This window comes from Poecilia formosa, unplaced genomic scaffold, assembly GCF_000485575.1.
Source record: "Poecilia formosa unplaced genomic scaffold, Poecilia_formosa-5.1.2 Scaffold157, whole genome shotgun sequence".
Taxonomy (NCBI): domain Eukaryota; kingdom Metazoa; phylum Chordata; class Actinopteri; order Cyprinodontiformes; family Poeciliidae; genus Poecilia; species Poecilia formosa.
Genome location: NW_006800096.1, coordinates 263914 through 285272, shown reverse-complemented (window position 1 = coordinate 285272; position 21359 = coordinate 263914). Strand labels below are relative to the sequence as shown.

The 21359-nt window shown below is 39.3% G+C and overlaps 1 long non-coding RNA gene across 1 annotated transcript in view; it reads left to right on the top strand.

The window, feature by feature from the left end:
• LOC103146364 (uncharacterized) overlaps positions 1-21359 on the top strand; it is a 183242-nt gene that overhangs the window by 100310 nt on the left and 61573 nt on the right. Inside the window, exon 4 of the long non-coding RNA XR_477122.2 lies at positions 21273-21296. This is a non-coding gene — a long non-coding RNA (uncharacterized LOC103146364). The remainder of the gene's footprint in view (positions 1-21272; positions 21297-21359) is intronic.

Here is a 21359-nt window from a genome sequence, read left to right as displayed (position 1 = left end):
TATAAAGATCGTATCTCCGACTGGGGACATTATGTGAACATAATATGGCACTCTGACATCCTGCAGATTATATATTTGTGGATTTTAGGTCAGTAACACAACAATATGCACTAAAATAATCCTTCCTTTTTTTCTTTTTTTTTTTGATGGAAAGAATGTTAAATATTTCCTCAAACGCTTTAAATTGGTCTTGTTCTAGTTTCTAAGTCAAAACCAATGAAGAAACAAAGCTGTCCTAATTGATGCAGCACATTTTATCCACAAAAGGGAGGCAATGAAAAATAATCAAACATTAAAGAAGAAATAAGGAAAACAAAAGGAAATAAGCTAAATCAGACTATGCACAGAAAAGAAAGATTTACATAAATGTACTACTAACAGAGTTAATGTTGTTTTGAAGGAGTAAGAGGGATAAATTATCCATAAATGTGGATATAACTAAAAATAGATTAATTAAAACATGGATATAATTCAAACAGCTGGTAGAAAATCTCACTAAGCATAACAAGAATACCAAAAAAGGTATTAAGTGTGGGTTTAAAATGCCTTGATTCTTTTATGTGTATTTAATAAATCCTTTGACCTCCTGTGGCAAACACTCTGGTGTGCAAAACACAAGGGTTGACTTAGTGCGGCCTTTAAGGCGCAGCTCCTCCTTGTCACTTCAGTTCCCAAGCTTCTGAGCTTCCGCCTCATAGAGCAACTCTCAGCTCCTTCAGACTAGCCAGTAGCAATTAGCAAACAAATGATGGAATTGCGCATCATGCTGAGCTCATTATTCGAGCTACTTCTCAGTGCAACGCTGGCCAAAACGTTGTTAAAGGGTTACTAGGGAAGCAATGTTGTGATGACTTCCTGAAAGTGGAGTTTCAGAAAGAACAGGAGTTTTTAAAAAGACAGATGCCCAATTTCAAGGTGTTAAATTACGAAGTCAAATTTCTTTTTGTCATACTTCATATACGGTATACAGCATATTTAAAACAACTTGAGGTAAGATAGTTATTTGATTGTAATGTGGAGTCCCATTATGCCTGGGAAATGCACAATAGCCCCTTTTCAAAGGCCAGTTAATAACCTAAGGAAAGAGAAAATGCCTTAACTTTGCTTTTTAAAAACAACATCTTCAGGAAAAGATGCACAAAGAATCATTACAATTGACTGGCCATAATCTGCATTCAGCACGTCAAAATCTTAAAACCTGATTCCGTTGGTGAACAATTGATACAAATGCTTTAGCAGGTTGTACTGACACCAGTACGCCTTAGTAGGACAGTTGTGACAGAGCTTAGGACGACTTGAATAACCATCTTTAAATTTGATAAGATGTTTAAAAGCAAAGTCTGAAGGTATTCAAAAGGAAACTGTACTTTTCTACAGATGTATGTTGGACATTCCTTCAGTCCGCTACAGCAAATTCACTGTGTCCCTTTTGAAGAGGTGAATCCCGTCTGCTATAAAAGAGGCTAAACAAGAAAGTGATGTTAATCTTTAACGATTAGAGGTCTACTCATTTCATTGATTTGAATTCCCCGCTTTTCGCCAGTCTGATTTATTTTGAGCTTCAAACCAAAACAAATCTGATTCAGCTAAAAATTTGGTATCAGACGAGAGCTTTACAAAATCTCTTAACGGTGCACCTCCATCTGTGACGTTTTCGTCGATTTTGAATGAAGAAGGTGATAACTTCTTCACCATCTTTCCTCCCCAGGAATGTTGGGCACTCTACGCTTGTTTACCCGCCTGCTTTTCAAGCGTGCCCACTGCCAACTTGGCAGATTACCCGGGCCGCTCCGCTGGTGTCGGCAGCGAGCCATCTCCGCCAGCTCCATGATTGCCATGATCTGGGTCGGCGAGAGTATTACATGGCCACCTGGAAAGAGGCGAACACCTGGGTGCAGCTTAGTGCCCAGCTCAACCATAATGCAGGTCTTTTCTCTGCCAGTGTACACAAATTCCCTCCTTTCTCCATCACGCTCTCTCTGGGTGGGGACACGCGAGCTATAAAAAGAGGAAGAAAATCGCTCTTTATTCAGTGTGCAGCCTCTTTTTGGGCCAGGTGAGCTGAATTGGATCTGCCAAATGATTATTCCGTGAAATGTATTGAAGTGAAGGAGTGACGAAATCTGCCACGGATGTTTTGCATGTTTTGTATTTTAGAGCCTTTATTGCCAGAACAGAGATGAAAAGTGTGAGTGTTTTATTTTTGTTTTGTTTTTTTTGTTTTTTTTTTGTGTACACGTACTTTAGGTCTGTTATTCGCATAACTACTTTACTGGTCACAAATCAAAATTGAAGTAAGCTCTTGTGGCGCTTTACCGCTCGACGAAGAGTTTTTGTCAGTACTGTTGTCTTTTGTGCTGTCTTCCAGTTATATTAAATCAGGAAGCTTTATTTATCAGTATTTGTATGCTCAATCTTGCAAAAAAAAAAAAAAAAAAAACACAAAACAGTAGTGACCTGCAGTCAACCTCGATGACATCACCATAATCCGGTTGACCTTTGTCGCCACATTTCATCAAGGAACGCATTTTTTTTCTTGGCGGTTTTATTGTTTTTTAACAGAGGCTTAATCCGTGCTTTTCTTATTTTCAGAGATGAATTCAGAATAGGGAAAAATCAATTTTGTTGCATTATGCAAATAAATCTGTTCTTTTTTTCCGCTGGTGTTTGCTCTTACAAAAACATACAGTAAAATACAACCATGTAGGAGAATCAAAATAAACAATATCTGTTTATTTATGAACAGATAGTGAGACACAGAGAGATAGAGAGATAGATAGAGAGAGACAGAGAGAGAGAGAGAGAGAGAGAGAGAGTGAACACACAGGGGAGTGTGTTAAAAAAATCGATTTAGTTCAGTTCATTTCTATGGTGCCAATTTATTACGTATGCTGTCTCACAAACTTCCCCAAAAGACATTGTGTTTACCTAAAAAATGTGAACAGGTTATTCAGTCCAATCACAATTAAACTCTATGAAGTAGATACAAACTTTATTGTTTTTTTAAATAGAAATCTTGGGCATTTATATCTTATTTATTCTCAAGTTGGCATGGTCCCTCATCAGAATCTGACTATATGACAACCTTTAGTAATAAATGGAGCTATATTATAATGGAATTTAGACAAAAGTTTCAAAAACATGTTGAATTTGATTCATAAATACTTTATCGTTCCCAAAGACAAATCAAATGTTGCTGTAACTCACACTCCGAGGTCCTTCAAGAAGTAGTAGATGCCAATCACTGTGTGTGGGAAGGAATCTCTTGTAGCGGTCTGGAACACAGCGGCTCTATAGAAGCCTCTGACCGAAGACACTTTTGCTGAATAAATGTCTCACAAAGACATTTATTCAGGGTTGTCAGGGTTTTCTTGACTTTTTGAAGAATCCTTCTGTGTACCATAATCTCTAGATGTATCCCCCACAACAGAACCAGCCTTCTTTATGAGGTTGTTTAACCTTTTTTAAATTCTTGGTGCTGATGCTGCTTCCCCTACAGATGATGACACGAGAGATGACATTCTCGGCAGCAGACTTATAAAAGATATGTGGCATCTTTCTGCAAACACTGAAGGACCTCAGCTCTTTCAAGAAGTTCGGTCAACTATGTCAAGGTTTGTGTTGTGATAAGGTTTTTAAAGAGAAATCGAAACTAGTCCGTGCTGACAGTTCTCCTATTGGTCTGAGAATCTGTTCAATCGCGCTTGGATTGCACAGATAATCGTTTTATCACGCAATAACAATGACAATAGCAACAGATGTTGGAATACCTAGAAAAAAAGAAAAGAAAAGAAAAAAAATAATGCATATTGTATCTCTGCTCCTGTATAATTGATAAAACTCACTGTCGGATACGAATGCTCAGACGGACAGCATATTACCCCGGAAGAGATGCTGTCAACAGTCAGTCTTCTGTTTCTCTTCGTTTCTTTCTGAAAAATAAAAACTCGCAAACAGCGGGATACAAAACCATGCCAAAGAAAACCTGGGGAGGGAAAATGTCTAACCTCTAGTGATCTTGACAAAGGACGTCACTGGAGGCCATCAGACTCAGACGGCTCTCAAAGGCATTCATCAGAGCATCCAGGCTAATCTTTTGAAATCATCTGAAGCATTGTGGCTGTTTGGGGAGGGGGAATGGGTGTGAAAGTACAGAGATATAAACAGTGATTGAACACAGATCCTCTGGAGCGATAATAACAGTAGCAGGAGATCTACAGTGCATGGAGTACAACAGGAATCGCTTGGAAAGGTCATACGGGGTGGGGGGGAATGGCATCAATAAACAAAACCATACCACTGCCCAGCTAATGAGGTGGGAGAAGCAGTGGCTGGGTTTACCATACCTCAGGATTTGTGCTAATTACTACTCCTGTGGGTGATTGTAAGCAGGGAATGTCCATTGCCGATGTGTGCTTATATAAGCAATCAATGGCTTTAATTAGACTATTAGGTGGGATTCGGTCCCTGCAGACTACTGCCAAGCTTTAGGCAGGCTTATTGTTTGCCTTTGTGATTTCGGAAAATGCAGCACATCGGAGGTCGGAGGATTGCAACCGTTAACGATGTCTAGTCTGATTTTTACACACAGCAGTAGAGGCCATACCTGATGCGCTGCTTTGCTAATAGCAGCCATAGTCGAGGTGATTACAGCTCGCATAAGAGTAAGTCAGCGTACTGTCGAGGAGGAGGGAATCCCAGCACAATTTTACTCTGACACTTATGATCCCAGCGAGTACATTTTCATCACTTTTCCAATTTGATGAATATCACAGCAGCAGATTAAAGGGCTTTGTTGTTTTTCTTCTGCAAAATAAACAACTAGAATTTATTTATTCACTGAAGCAGATTGTGTACTAAAGATATGGGGCTTATTAGGATACTAATGTGCTTTAATCAGTGTTTTTGGATGTTTGTAATCTTCCCAAGCATTTATGCAAGAATTTAGCTTCCCCGTGGGTTTCTGCTCTCCCACGAGGTGATAATTGCTTCTGTCAATAAAACCTAAGAGAAAAAAAAAAAAATATTTGTCATCATAAAAAAATTAAAACATAGCAGTTATCAAAAATATATAGTCATGTTTTCCCATTCAGGAGAAAAAGATAATCTAAAAGGAAATATTAAAATCAATCACCTCAATTAAATAAAAAATAATATTCTATCTGCAAAGAGAGCAAAACCATCCCCAACGTCTAAAGAGAATGCTCCATAGAAGAGGGGAAACATAAGTCAAAAGACTTAAATGCTTTATTAAGGTTAAAGGGAAATGTCAAATAACCCCTAATATGAGTCAAGGTGTACTGAAAACAAATCTGAGGGTGCATGTCGAGCAGTAATGCAGATGAGCTACAGCAGCAGAAGACCACTCCTGTCCACTCAGTACAAACTGAAGCTACGATTAACACAAACCTCCCAAAATAACAGGTGTTATGACTCAAATTTTCCCCCCACAGTTGGATCATACGCTCAAAGTTAGGCTTCATCAATCTATTCTGCCTTGCTCCCGCTTTTTCCGGCTGGTGTACTGGTGGCATATTGGTGGGAGGAATGTTTTCATGGCACACTTTGGTCCTTTCAGTATCACCTAAGAATTTTTTTTAAACGCCAGAGCCTGCTGAGGATTGTTGCTGACAACGTGGAGCCCGTTATGTCCGTAGTGTATTCATCTGATCCAACAAAACTGCAGCAACTACAGGATGCTGGGTGTTAACATGGATGAAAATCTCTGACGAATGTCTTCAGATCTTTGCATAGTGTATTCTATAAAGAATGAGGGCAATTATGAATGTGAAAAGCATTGATTCACTTTAATATTGCTCGTTGGTCTGTTTTTTATTCATTTATTTTTACATGCTATCAGTCAGTCTAGTCTTGCACCTGTCATCAAGAGCAGCTTTTTCAATGTGATATTACCAAAAATAAATAAATCAAACATAAGATTAAGAATTAGCTGATATATTATACACATTGGGTCCTAGCTAAAGGGCATATTAAATATTTAAAAGGTTTATTTATTGGGGAATCATTGCTTAGCTTAAAGTCCCCTGAAATTTATTCCATTATCCTACAAATTTCATTTTTGTGGTGCACCGAAAGCCACAATTGGCTTCCTGCCTGAGTCGCAGTCACAGGCATGTAGATCCAATAACACTGCGTTTACTGAGCAAACATGCTGAAAAAACACTATGGTGCGTCTGTCTTCATATTCAGTGCGCCACATCATGCAGATTCACTGACCCCCTTTAGAGCTGAAACGCTGTGAAATAGGAAACTTTAATGTGGGTATTATTTTCAGTGAGCCTTTTATCTTGGATTTTTATAGAAACAACCAAGGTGACATAAAGAAGGGGTTCTTGGCAGGAGCTTTCATCCAGGAAAGGAAAAAAAAAAAAAAGAAAAAAAAAAGAGATGTATTGTGGGAAGGTAAAAGACAACACCGGAAAAGCAGGTAATGAGGAAGGAGAGAGGACGATGCGAAAAAGGGGAATGCAGTGAGCTCATTGAAAAGCTAATGCATAGAGCAGCAAAAATGATCCAGGTGAAAGACCAAATGAGAAACAGAACATCAGAGCTCAGGAGGAGGAGGAGGAGGGGGGGGGAGCTCTGTAATAACTTCATGCATGTTTAGGCACAGAGGAAATACCGTTAAACGCCCAGAGGAAGACGGTACCAGTATACACCACAAAAAGAGATGACACCGGTGCATTATATTCCGTGAGTGTGGAGAAGTTTGAATGTAAAATCATCTGTCAGCTCTTTTAAAGCCGCACTAGATGAGTCTAGAAACTGCATCGTCTGACGATCGGATGGGCCCCGCCTCATTTAGAGTGAAATACAGCATCTTCTCCTAAATTGTCCTTCCATTTGTTTTCTGCGGAGCAGACGCAGACTCTTTGAGATGCTCGTGTCAAACTGCTTTTATTTAGCACACAAGAAATATATGTTTTGACTGTGTTGACGGCAGCATGGTGATCATAGTAAAAATTGTTGTAGAAATTAAAAAAATAACATTTCCTAGTGTTTTAAGGATCTATTTTACACTTGGAGCATACCAATACTTGCTGGATTTGTTGAGCTATCTCCTGCTTTGCAGACATGCTAGCATGCCAATCGTTTCAAAAGAGTATCACCTTAAGTGATAGGTGGCACTTCTATAGTCTCCAAGCCATGACTATCTGTGTTGGGGGGGTTTAAGCTCCAGTAAGCTTGAACTTCTAAACTTACACTTGTCTCTGGACCTTAAGCTGCAGTTCCTGCAGCTTAAGGTCTTTTTAATGGCTTTGAAACTAAGGCCTCTTCAAACTTTGGTATAGCTCGACATTGGTATAGGCTGGTGATAACAGGCTCGGTGCAAAAAACAGAAGCAATTGCTTGATATCTAACCCAACACTGTTTTTGTATCTTTGATAAGTTAATTAAACAGAATGGAATATATAACTGTAGTTTTATAAAGTCAGTTTCAAAATGGTTAACGTTTTCATATATCAGTGGTTTAAAATCCTTTTAATGGTTTGCCAGATAAGAGCACTAGAGGAATCGGGGTTTTCTTGCCCAACGACGCAACAACACAGGCAGACAGAGCAGGAATTGAACCAGCAACCCACTGACTGCTGGACAGACTCCAACCACTATCCCCACCAAAGTCTGATGTGATTGATGTAGCCAACCCCAATGATGGAAACATCAGGAAAAAGGAATCAGACAAACTGGAGAAACACAAGGGGCTCAAGGAAGAGCTTGAAGGAGCCTGGGAGGCAGGGACCACAACACTGGAAATGTGGGTCCAACAAATACCTGGAGAAACAAATGACATCCCAGTCCAAAAGAGTTCAGAACAGCTAGGATACTCAAAAAACCCCCAAAAAAACATCAAGCTCCTGGGCCTCTGGTAAAGAACCATAGCTTACGATGAAGAGTCACCCACCCGGCCCAGGGGAACAAATTGTTAGATCAGGGCTGGTATAAGATTGTTTAAGCTTGTCACACGATGATAGTATCTATATCTGCCCAATTTGAACAATCCCATTACCTGTTCTCGGACGACACTTAAAGCTAGCACTGTTGGGTTGAAAATTTTGAAATTTCTCCAGCTAAGGTTGAAATTTCTGCTGCAAACTGTGATGGAACCGTACAGCGTTTTTGATGTATTAAATTAATCATAATGTTACTTGATAATGAAGATATTCACAACAGTTAATCACTTGTGAATGCCTACATACAAAAAAAAAAAAAAGAGACTAATAGCTGTGACTCTAACACATACAGATAGACACCTGGTTATGTGACTGGGTTGTTTGGTGTATGGAAGATAAATATTGTGTGCAGTTTACTTCCCCCCTCCTTCACCGTCTCTCACTGCTAAGCACACACTCTCACACACCAACTCCTCTCGTCTCACCAGGGAAAATATCCACTGTCAGTGCGAAAGATGGAGTGGAACAGATGGCATCAAAATGATTGAAACCACCTACAATAGTTTCCACAACTTCCCCATCTTTTTTTCCCCTCACTCAATGGATATCTCGCTCTCTTTCTCTTCACCCCCTTGTTATTGCCCAGCTCCGACCGTCGTCTGGATGCATCATCCCAGCCCGTTTCAATGCCATCCAGCCTCAGAGTTCTTGCCAAAGAGAGTCATGCTTTTTGGAAGCCCCACGGTGAAGCACAAAGTCAGCCAAGAGGAGAAAAGGGGGGAAGGGAGGGCAGGAAGAAGAGCAGTTATTTTTAATATATATATATATTTTTTTTACCCAACAGCTTGAAATCATTCAGCTTAGGTAGAGCATTTTTCAACCATCAACTGGATTTTGTTACTGCACACAGTCCCAAGGAACCTCTTGCCTCTTAAGCGTTCCTTTCTCTTCCCTCTCCGCTCCAATCCACCCCCTTCCTCTCTCCCAGCCACACCTCATCGCACCTCCTCAACACCGGGCCGGTTTGCTGAGCGCCACTCATGTAAATGAGATAGTTAGCAGATCAAAAGACATGGAGAGGAATTTTTAATCGCACAAGAGGTGTTGATTAGTGTCAGAGAAGAAGAGACGCGGCAAAGTGCAGCCCGTCTCTATTACGCCCCGACGCTTTGATGCATATGCTCCGGTGTGCGGGCGTGAATGTGTGAGTGTATTATGACGGTGAGGTAGACAACAAAGCACAGAAATGCACATCTGTGTGCTTATTTTTGCATTTTTGTACAAGTGTGTGTGTGTGTGTGTGTCTTGGCATCAAAGTCTGCATGCCATCCCCCTCTGGGAGATGGTTGTTAATGCATAATACATAACTCCATACTTCCGACTATAACAGCAATAATGTCGGCGTGCGGAGTTTATGAAGAGGAGATCAGGTGCAGGAGAAAGTGATTACAGGGCATAAACACTGCAAGCGATATGACTTTATAGTGAGCGGTAACTGGCAGGAGGATGACAGTAGCTGAGGATGGTCTCAGAAAGCACGCCAGCATCAGGGCTAATTAAGTGCCGCTCTGCTGTGACAGGTACATAGTTGTGGAATAGTCAATTTTTCTGATGACTTAATTCGATGCTTATATCTTGAGTTTATGCATAAAAGAAAGATCACATTCTAGACAATCTGGTTTCAAAATGTGGGTAAGGTGCTGCTTGAAATGGACCATTTCTGTTTTTGTTGGGTTTCTTTTTTGGTCACCTTGTGATAAGCCAACACAAAATGACACATAACAGGAAGTTAAATTGAATATTTTTTTTAAATGATTTTGAAGATATTCTTACAAATAAAATCTGAGACATGTGGCATCCATTTATGTCCAGCCACCATGTGTCAATTTTTTGCACATCCGGCTTGTGCTGCAATTACGGCTGCAGTCGCTTTGGGGATCGTGCTACAAACTGTTAACCCCGTTGCAGATTTTCTGTCTCAGATAATCAAACGAATTTAATATCTGATGTCGAAGAGTAGAGAAAATAAAAACATCCAACGACAAATGACTCCAAGGCTTCACTCCATAACCCTACTAACTGGTTGTGCCAAAATTTTGTTGCTTTAATTCTGTCACATTGGAGGGGATTTTTTAGCACATCATTTAAATTGAATTTCAGTTATTTAACCAGGGAATTCCCTTTTCAGATAGTAAGGAAAATCAGCCAATTGGTTGGTTTTTATCGGCCAATGGCAGGTGAACATTTTGTAAATGCAAGAGAGAGTAAGGTCATAAACTGATGACCCGGTGTTGTTCTTCAGGAATTTCTTGTAAAAAGCAAAATTTGTGGTTTATAATTCAATTCAGATTTATAAAGTAGCCCAAATCCTGAAGTGGCAGATCAGTTTCTTTCCCATTGTTGAACCATGAACACTGACCTACTAATGCTAGTAAGGCTTTGGATGTTGTTCTATTATTTTGTAATCTCCCGAATGAGTTGTTGATGGGCTCTTAGAACAATGTTTTCTCCACATCTGTATAATGGCTTTCACTGTCCTTTTATTTTATTTCATTTCTTTTTTTTTTTTTCAAATCTTTAACCTACTTATTTCTACTGTTTGTATTTCCCGAAGTTATATACTGTAGAATTCAATAAGTAATTGAGAGGGAATAATTATATTTTAGTCAAATCTGCAGCCTCTTTAATTAAACCTTTAAGGGTTTGTTTTTATTATTTTATCAACCTCGCAATTATGTAACACTTGCCATTTGCCTTTTAAATTGGATCTGGTGGAGAATGTGATTGCCGCCAGCAGTCTTTATCTCTGAATCTAAATTTGAATCCTGCTTTCATTTAAGGTCTAGGAATAAATAAATGGCAGTTCAAAGCCGGGATATCGGCGGCTCTTCGTTCTGTCCGGGGGCTCGGCCGCACGCTCCTGGCCGTGTCAGAATTTTCATCTTCCTGAGCTCCCCAGCTGCTCCCAAGGCTGCTCCAGCTCGCTCGCACAGATGGCAGAAGGGTCGAGGCACTTTAATGAATTTTCAAAGGAGCTGCATCGGCAATATTAAAAGAAGCCCCTAAACTTAAACACGCCCGACACCAGAGTCGCATGCATGCGCCCCGATGACACGTACGATAAACGTACATCATTTCTAAACTCCATGAGTGGATGCATGCCTTTGTCTCTTCCCTCACACACACACACACACACACACACACACACACACCCAAATACGCACACGTATTTATATTACTGTTGGTAACTGAAAACGTCCACAAACAAAAAACGAAAATGCCACATCCTACGTAGTGCCGGACAAGCTTAATTAACAACGTTGGCTCGAGCGGGAGGGGTCACAGGTCGGTTTTAATGATGAGTTTACATATGGCAGCCACCGTGTTGCCTTGCAAGGGAAACGAGCAGCGCTTCTGCTGATCCATCTGTCCCGTGGTAATGACTGCACCTGGCCTCACATGGGCCGGCATACACAGGTACCCGAGCGCACTGAACGTGCGCAGAGAGAAACACAATTAAAAAGCAATAAGCAAGCTTGGAGCCACATTGTTTACTCATTATGTCTAATTATGTGTTTGAGTCGAAGATATAAAGAACTCCTTTCCACGAGCCTTTCAGACAGTCGACGTAAATGTTTGCTGTGCAATGAGGCCCTAAATGACTCTGATCTCGGACCTGATGAATTTCATTTGGAAATGCACTCGGGTGTCAGGCATGTCCTTGTGACCCGTGTTAATGGGTTTCTGTTTAGGAAGCTGATTTGCGAGTTGACAGTTAAGTATCAAACATCAATACAGCCTCTCTGTTTATACTTCACCAGCTCACACCACTGAGAAAAGGAACCGCTCCAATCTGAACTTTTTTTTTTTTTTAAACTGCCCTTGATCAGACCGGCTGACATGTAGCCGCCTGTCTTAACAAGAGGCTAATGCGAAGGGCCAAACGTACGGGGCGCCACTAGGAGCATCAAGGCTTTTCCTATTCCCTCTTCATCCCCATTCCATCCTTTTTTGTTTGTCCTCTAGGCAAAAAAGTCTTTATCCCACCTGAACGTAGCTGAACTCAAGGTCAGAACTCAGCCTTGAGCCCCCAGGTCTCTAATCTCCCAACTTCTGATCAGTCATCAAGGTCCATCAGGCTAAAACCATTTCTGCATTTTAAAAAGTTTTTTTGCCTTCTAAAACAAGAGGGTGCCATATTATAAAGGAACAGAGATCGTAATACAATGACTTTCAAAAGTATTCACATTTTGTCATATTTCTAACCACAAACTTCCAAATAATTCTTTATTAAGAATTTATGTGATAGACAACAGAAAGTGGTGCATAATGTTAAAGACAATTATACATAGTTTAATAATAATAATGATAATAATAATAATAAATCAGGAAAGGATGGAGTGTCTTTTGTATTTAGCTCCCTTTACTTTATTCCTAAATAAAATCAGATACAACCAATTATTTGACCATTAGAGAGCACAAGGGCAACACCTCACCACTCGCCTCATTACCATGTGGATATTTTTTTTAATGAAATACAAATATTTCAAAATACATGTATATAGTATTTTTTAGCTGTGTAAGATAAATATTTTATAGTTAAAGATGAGTAAAACTGTTTCGCATATCGACGTTGTCTGAATAGTGCCGTATCTCCACCCACAAACTCTCGTAAAAAATTGTACATGCGCAGTAGCTCCGCTTCAGTAAAAGACGCCATTGTGAGCTGCACCTCTTCTACCATAGACATAAGTATAGACGTATTTAGTATATATTTAGTAATATCAATACATATTTATATAACTATACAAACACAAATAAATAATGATTAATAGTGACACAAATAAATAATGATTAATACTGAATAATCTATATTGGATACATGTATATACGTTTCTGCCGACGAGTTCTAGCTTCAGAGTGATTCAGCAGCTAAGATACTCTTACATTATGTCTGTCTCCTACGCCCAGAAATGAATGCAGCTTGATTTGCATACCACCGCCTTCCCGCTATGAGGGCGAAGTCGGGACTGACGTCACATCCGTCAGTCATAAGGTGTGTCTGATTGACAGTCAAGCTGCGGAAATTGAGACGGACATAAATTCGAAATGGAGCAAGAGAAAAATAAAAATTATTTAAGTAATTGTTTTAAATTACTTAAAACAATACCGTTAGAGAGAAGAACTAATCAGGAGAAGGTAGAGGTGAAAGAGCTCGGACCTGATCAGCTGAACGTCATAACAAGGCTAGGCTAACTGCATGTAGCAAGGCTAATGCTTTATTCTGCTCTGCCTGCCTCCTTTTTGGATCTGACCCAGCATGGATAAACAGAGGTATGACTGATGAGGTAAGATAGAAGCTAAATGTGTGGTGTAGGTCTTTAAAATGTTTATTTTTAATAGAAGACGCTCTATGTAATATAGTAGTCTACTTTTTTATAGGTGCTATCACAGATAGCATAGATACCCTCCACCCAGTTTGATTTAGCTTGAGCAGTTTTGTGAAGGTGGTTTTCATGAAGCTGTTTGTTTGCTAATGTTCTCCAAAGACATCTTTGCCTTCTCCACAGAATGGCTGGATTTATTCGATAAACCCTGTTTGCAGCTGGTTGTAGTGAATTTTATGTGGAACGATCAGAGTGAATGAGCTGATTACTTGTTGAAATTTCTAGAATTATTCAAACAAAATTGGATTTTATTCTACTTCACTACTACAACTACTAATAAAAACCATTACACTTTGTGTTGAAAAAGATTCAGATATTTTTGCATGGCGCAGCATATTCGACTTTGGCTATAACTCCCTGAAAAATGAACAGATGTGAGATTATATTTTCCCTTTGCCTCCAAACCTAATTAACTAAAAATCTTCCTGTCACTGTCTAGTTTTATTCTTACTTGAAAAAGAAGGAAAATAAAAGGACAGAGTGCAGTACAGCATTTGGGCTTTCAGACAGCAGACAGCTATAGCAGAAACGGAACATCTGCTCCAGAGCTAACATAAGCATTCCTCGTTCCCTCACTGTCATGCCTGAGCAGGCTTTAAACTGGACAGCTCTGAGTCTGACAAGCTCCTGATGAAGTTTTTTTTTTTTTTCTTCTTCTCTAACTACACTCATCAAACTGCCACAAAGAAAAAGGGGTCGTTTTGCACCTCAACAAGACGAGGGAGTGTAAAACAAATCAGACAACATATATATTTTCTTGCTCGATACACAGAAGACTGACAGGGCCTCTTGAAAATATTTGCTGCAACAGAAGAGAAAGAAGTATTCTTTTTTTTTCAGCCCAGGTAGAAGGGAGTGAGCTCTTACAGTATCGGTGATACCAGCTCTTCTTTTCTAATGTCTTTTCCCACCCATTTGTTCATTTCTCTCTGTACATCGAGGCCTTTCTGTCTGAAGCTAGCTGGATTGTAGCCAGCAAGAGCCATTCTGTCCCATTATGTGGTGCTGTAAAAAAAAAAAGAAAAAAGAAAAACAGCTGTTCCAATTCCACCCTGGTGAATAGGTTAAATGGCGAAACAAGAAGCAGGGGGCTTTTTTGTCACGGTCTAAATTGAGCGACGAGTTCTTGAGGTTGGACTGTTCCTTCACGGCTGCCTTCCAGCTTTTGATTTCCAATTAGAGACCACTCAGTCCTGCAGCCACTTCGGACAGCCAGCCCTCTCTGCTCCCCTTGTGGATACGTGTGCGAGTGTGGCTGCAAAACATAAGATCGTAAGAAAGATGGGGGAACCATGTAGAAAACAATTGTTTTCCCCCCAACGATCAACATAAATTAATACTTATAAGCACTCCATAAACAAGAAAAATGAGTGTGCCAGGAAAGTTTAGGTCCTAACATTTGTATCGACGCCTCTCAGGTTAAAATTTACTCGCTTGCCTGTGCAGGGTCCTGGGGTTGGACTCACAGGACAGCTAAACACTCATGCCCACGCTCACACCTGAGGGCAATTTAGACAAGACCACCCAAAACAATGGTTATTTTTATTTGCTCTGGGAGAAACCAATTGCAGATGTTGCTATATTTTGAAGATAAGTCACAAATGTCATTGCTAAATCAGATGTTTGGCTTGCTTCAAAGCATATAAAGTTAAAGTTGAGCGGAAGGACAAAGTGTGGTAGAATAATGTGGACATGTTTCAGTGAAAATCACTCTAGAAGTTAGAAGCCCATAAACTTTTATTGGTATTACACTGCAAACACTCAAAATCTCACCATTTTTTTTTTTTGTTTAATTTCTAGTGCAAATATCTTACTAAACTTAAAATGAGACTAAACTAACTTACAAGGAATCAGTCAGCAAGATAGAGGAGAATCATTTAAATCAACAATTCCCTAATATTTATGGAAACCTGCTAGTTCCACTGGCAGATTATTTCACTTATGACAAAGGAAAAATGTGTTGCTATAAGTGAGATAAATCTGCTGGTGAAACTAATACTTTATTTTTTAAATCAATATTCAACAATTATTACTGAAAACTATTTAAACAGTCTTGCCGAAAGGTTGCTCAGAAGTTAGTTTTGGATTATTTTAAATGTGCTAAGATATTTGAGTTAGAAACTTGACAGAGATACTTGGGGAGATTTTGTGGAGTTGCAGTGCATAAAATACTTAGATTTTCGGAAAACCAGTATTTTGAGCCTTCATTAGCCGTATCAGCCACATTTATCAAAACCAACAGAAATTAACTACTGAAATAGATACTTTGAAATACGATGCATCAACTTCTAAATGTTGTTTTTGAAGAATGGAAACTGTGTTAAGCAAACTGATGAATGTAAAAATGAAGCAATGAACATATGCTGAATAAATTGAAAGGTAAGGGTAAGTGTTCAGTGCTCTCCACATGCAAACGAATGCCACTTTCCCTTTCGCCCCTCAATTGATCTCGGAGACAAATTTCCCTGACAGAATATTAACCTTCAGTCCTTTATCTCCAAGACATTAAAGACTATAGGTGTGTATGAGCATAATGTAAAGCAGAATAAGGGTAAATCAGGTTTGGGCAGAGCTTCCAGAACATGTCTGGGAACGAGGAAGATTAACAACTAAACACTTATTTGTTTTTTTTTTTGTTTTTGTTTTTTTTTTGTTAATGCACACAGTTTTCCCCATTGAGCATTCATGGGATTAACATATTAATTTGGACATGCGATTTATAAGTTTCGGGAAAACTTGGACTATATGTCAGGTAAGAATAGGTATGTTTTGACCATCAGAGCTACCGTATCCCCTGTTTTTGCCTTAATCGTGTCCCTGCTGCTGTGCGCTGAGTGTTCTGTGATGAATGAGACAAGTCAAGACCGGTCGTGTCAAAACGACTGTCTCTTGAGAAAGCTGATGTCCTTGTCCAAGAGCTGCAGTCTCAGAGGGACGCACGATACACCACCTCACACTAAAAAAAATCCCACCAAGGACAGATGATGTCTTAAATTTAATCCAAATTCTTGGATAGAGGTCAACCTTGCTAAGCCAAAAGATGTATGTAACTAAAAAGGCAATTTTTGCATACTGCATAATAAATAAAACACATGACCTAAACAGCGACATTTACAAAATGTTTTTTATTATTTTAGCTTATGAAGTCTTACAACATTGATGGTAAAAAAGAAAAAAGGATTTGGTTTAAAGAGATGAGGTAAAATGCTGCAATGACAAGATTTTTATTTGCTCTGTGTAACATAAGGTAGAGCTCCTCCTCCCCCACCTGTTAATGCTTGCTGTCACCCAGCTAACCAAAGCTAACTTGTTGGTTGGAAACATAAAAAAAAATAATGTTCTTAATACTAGAAGAGCATGTATATCAACAGTGCTATAGGCATTCTGCTTATCTTAGTTGAGTAATCAGAATGCAACATTGCATTCTGATCACTCAGAATGCAATGTTGTGTGTGTATGTATATATATATATATATATATATATAAAATATGGGAAATTATATATTCCATTTTTATATTTCAGAAGTTTAGTAATTTCACATTACTGATATGTGGGCTTATGTCTTTAACTGTTTTTATAGTTACAGTGACAACAAATCTTTTATTCTGCTCAAACTCTGCTTCTAAGTAATATATTTTTGAGTGGATGGACTCACTTTTAAAGCCGCTCCTGATATACAGCTGAAACCACATACTTACAAATGCTGCATAAAAACACACATCACCATGTTTCTTTTTACAATCTGATCTTAAATCAAATTTTAGTCCGCTCCTCCAGACAGAATTAGTGTAACTGAGTCAGGCAGTAAACTTTCTAGGGAACTGAGATCAAGACTTTGTGATGGCCACCCCTAAACATTGACATGTTTGGCCCAAACCACTTTGTAAGTAATTTTGCGGTATGCTTAAGTTTTATTTGGAAAAACTGTTTGTGCCTTGTGTCCAAGGTTAAACTTCCTATCTAATGTCTTAAAATGATTTTTCAGTATTTCCACAAATGATTCTGGCCTCATGATGTCTATTTTGTGAAGTATTTCAGTCCATCCGGCAGGAAATTACTCCCTCAACATGATGCTGTCACCCCTTGTACTTTGGAGTTGGGATGGTGTTTTCAGGCTTGCAAGCTTCTCCTTTTCCCTCCAAATGTACCAGTGGTCATTATGGCCAAACATGTCAAGTTTAGTTTTATCAGACTACATGCTGGTTACGCCATACTTGCATGTAAATCTTTAGGCTTCTGGAAATTACATACATGAGAATGAGTTAAATCTGTGAGGGTGAACAGTTCTCTTCTTAATAACCTCACTGATTTCTTCAGAGTTTTGATAATGTCGTAGGAGGAAGCAGTGTATTTGAGTTGTGGCCTTAAAAAGAGCATCCTCAGGTGTTCCTTCATTTATCTCAAAGGCGGTAAATCAAGGAGAAGCTTGCAAAGCCATAAGATTATCTGGGATTTCACAAGTTGTTTAAAGACATGTTAATCTTAGTGCATTAAATTTGAAGAAAGTAAGCCTTGGAAAGTAAATCCCTAAAATAAATGTCTCAGTAATCATCAAATGCATATAGTGGGTGCGGTCACATCCGAGCTACAGGAGAAAACATTCAATCTTGATATTAAACAGTGAGTGAACTATACACCCACCACAACATCATGTTCAGGGCTGGGCCAAGATTGTTTTGGGGCTTCAGAAGAATTTGATGTGGGGCACCTTTTGCTGTGAAGAACAGAAATGAGGAATCTGGGTGAGAAGGTCAAGTGTAATTAGCTTAGCTTAAAACCAGCTGTGGATAACTGATTGTTTGCTGGGGAGTAGTCGAGAACAAACCGAGCTCAAACACACATTTAAAACAATTCTTTCATCGATCATAATACGCAAGAATCTTAACAGACAATCCAAATTCTTTGTCAGACATTTTAACCATGCAGCAACACGGAGAAGGACAGAAAAAGCAAATGAGGTGGATTAGCAGTGCTTGTTCTTAATAGTGTCATCCAGGAAATGGGGAATATATTTACCTCTGACCAGGATGTTGATCTGTTATGTCGTGAGTCCTCAAACTGTCACACAGCAACAATCTTGAGTCTTAAGTCTTCAGTCTTAAAAAAAACTGACTGATACCAGAGATTTATTGCCCACAGTATCTCCATCCACAACAACCCTGAAAATGTTTGGTTGATATGAGTTATGGCAACATTTATTTTCTCTTTAGAACAAATAAAATATCTTTCAATTGAAGGGAATTATGCCTTGGGTTGGCTCTGATATTATGTTTTCCTAATATTGTACAGCCTTAGCTAAAAAGGATTCAAACAAAGTTTAAAGGACAAATTGCACCGTGTTTCTGAAACATGAACTAATGGTCGAACTAAGCAACTATTGGTTGAATAAAAAAAAATCTGTGCATTAACAGTAACTTGCCCATTCTTTCGCATCGCACAGGCTTTTTGTAATCCCCAGTACCACTACCACTGACCACTGCAAACATCCCGTAAATCCTTCTCGTCAGTTCAGACAAGACGGCACAAAGAACAGACTTCTCAGCTTTCTTTCTTTCTTTTTGGGGTGGGTTGGAGTTTTTGAAGTTTCCTGCTGTGCTGTGGGTTCTTCCCAGCATAACTAAGACGCTGAAAGCAGCTTATCTGCTTAAAACAGGAAACGGAGAACTTGCGGCGGGTGGGAAAAAAAATAAAAAAATAAAAAAAGGTGTCTGAGTCCTCGTCTATTTCCTGGTTCACAGAGAGGGCTTATTGAAGGAACTTGTTTCTTCCACTAGAGTCTCTCTCCACCATCCCCAGTCGTCTAATACATTTAGGCCCCCGCTTCCTCCATTGGTTTTGATAGGCCAGGCGTCCAAATTTCCTCCGCAGGACTCGGGTAAAATCAATAATCCTCAGTTGAGTGCAGAAGGAAAACCCTATATTAACAAGACAATGTGATTAGAGCAATAGGAGTGTGAAGTGGGCTATGGGCATGGTAGTTATTCTGCCTTCTACATATGAATGCTGTTGAATTTGAGCATTATCATTCTTCCTGAGTCAGGTTTGTGGCACCAGGTATTACTTTTAAAAGAATGGTACCTCCTCCTGATTATCTCCTTTCCATTTTTATTAAGTTGGACCTTTCCCTTTGGATGCTTTTCTACCAAACAAGCCAAATGCTAATGTCATTGAAACCCCAGGTGCTTCTAGTGGCTCTTGAAGTTTGACATCAGTCCCTGCTACCTTCCTCCCCTGAGCCCAATTTTCCCTGCATGAAGCTTCAAGGTCCTCAGCTGAGCTCTCTGTTTAGCAACAACAGCCGTACAACAGTGCGAATGTGTGTCAGACAGAATGGTAATGAGTATCCGTGAGACCCAACCCCGATCTCTCCCCCCCTCCTTTCTGTCTGAAAATAGATTTGTTCCTACATGCAAAACGGATATTGTAATCACATTTTCTTGTCCCTGATCCACCTGGGGATTTGTACCGTGCACACCAAAAATGTAAATGAATGCAGCGAGATAGACATCACTGGTGATAAATCACATTACCTCCAAATTCTGCTTAAGAACACAACCAGACTGCACAGTAAGCAACACCGATGGTAGTATATTAGCTCACCAGTTAGCCATTTCCCTCACTGTACATCTTGTTCTACTTAATTTATCCTGTTTCTTTTTGGTTTGCGTTATTGTGCATTTACAAGAAAGCAGTTTTGTGCTTTTGGGAGAAAGTGGACAGAAAAGAGGCCAGTGCTGTAAAAGGTCAATAGAATACATTTAGAATTTAACCACCAGAAATTTTCTGATGGATTTCCAGTCTTTGCTAAAGAGAATTTGTTATTGTGGTAAAATTTGTATCGGCTGGTCAGAGCCCAACAAAATCAAATATTAACAACGACGACAACAAAAACCCCTCACATTTTGGACAGATTGAAAATGCAACTGAATGAACAATGACATGTTTATAGTGAACTAAAAGTATGATTTGCTATGTTTCATAAAATAAATGCACTCTTGGATTTATATCAGTAATCCCAGTTTTATTTTATCCTTGACCTTAGGTATAAATATTCCCATTCTTTAAAACAGGAAATGCCGCTAAAATGAGGCAGATGTACATTGATCTCCCAATATACAAGAAATATGCTCTTCAACTTGCTCAGATGTGCAGTCAGAGCAATAATTAAAACATTTGAAACAACTGGAACGCTACTAGTCCTCATAAAATTTCCTGTAAATCATAGAAGTGATTACCATGTTGCTGTGACTTAATTAACACATTGCCAAAGGGACTATTCTTGGCCAGCCAGTTATTCTCTTGTTGTGGCACTGTGGAGTTTTTGCGGGGCACATAGTCCATGAGTTTATTTCGGCTTTGGTTCTGTGAATTGAATGTCCGCAGTTAGACTAACAAGCTTTGGGAGAAGCAGGAAATCCAAGCACACAGGGTGAGATAATAAATTATCTTGGAGACTTATGGGAGAAGGAGTACTTTTGTGTGCATTTGTTTGAGCACATTTGTTTGCTCAGTGTGGTTATATAACACTGCGAAGAAAAAAAAAAAGACTTACTGGTAATAGATGAGGTTCCTGCTTGCGCCCTTTTTGCCTCCACCCTTAAAATGTTGAAAAAGCGACAGATATTAATGCAAGTTGGACACACGTAGGATCCTCAAGGGAAACTATCTAAGATGTTTCATGTCCTCCTCCTTGTCACCCCTTCTTCTGACAGGGACTGCACCTAACCCCCGAGTCTGTATAATGCTAGCAGACCGTCATTTTTCAACAGAACTTGTGACAACCTCCTCCTTGCATTAAAGTTTGGCTTTCTGTACGTTGTAATTTGCTGACATTTCTTTTTTCTTTCTCTTTCTCTCCTTCTTATCCCCACTGCCCACCCTTCCTTTGTTCCACCAACACCGCGCTCACAGATGTTACCAACTGTTCCACACTAGGTAAGTCATTTTATTTTTCATAGCACAGTCCTCCAGAGTGAGTTGTCTTGTTATTTTGGGAGT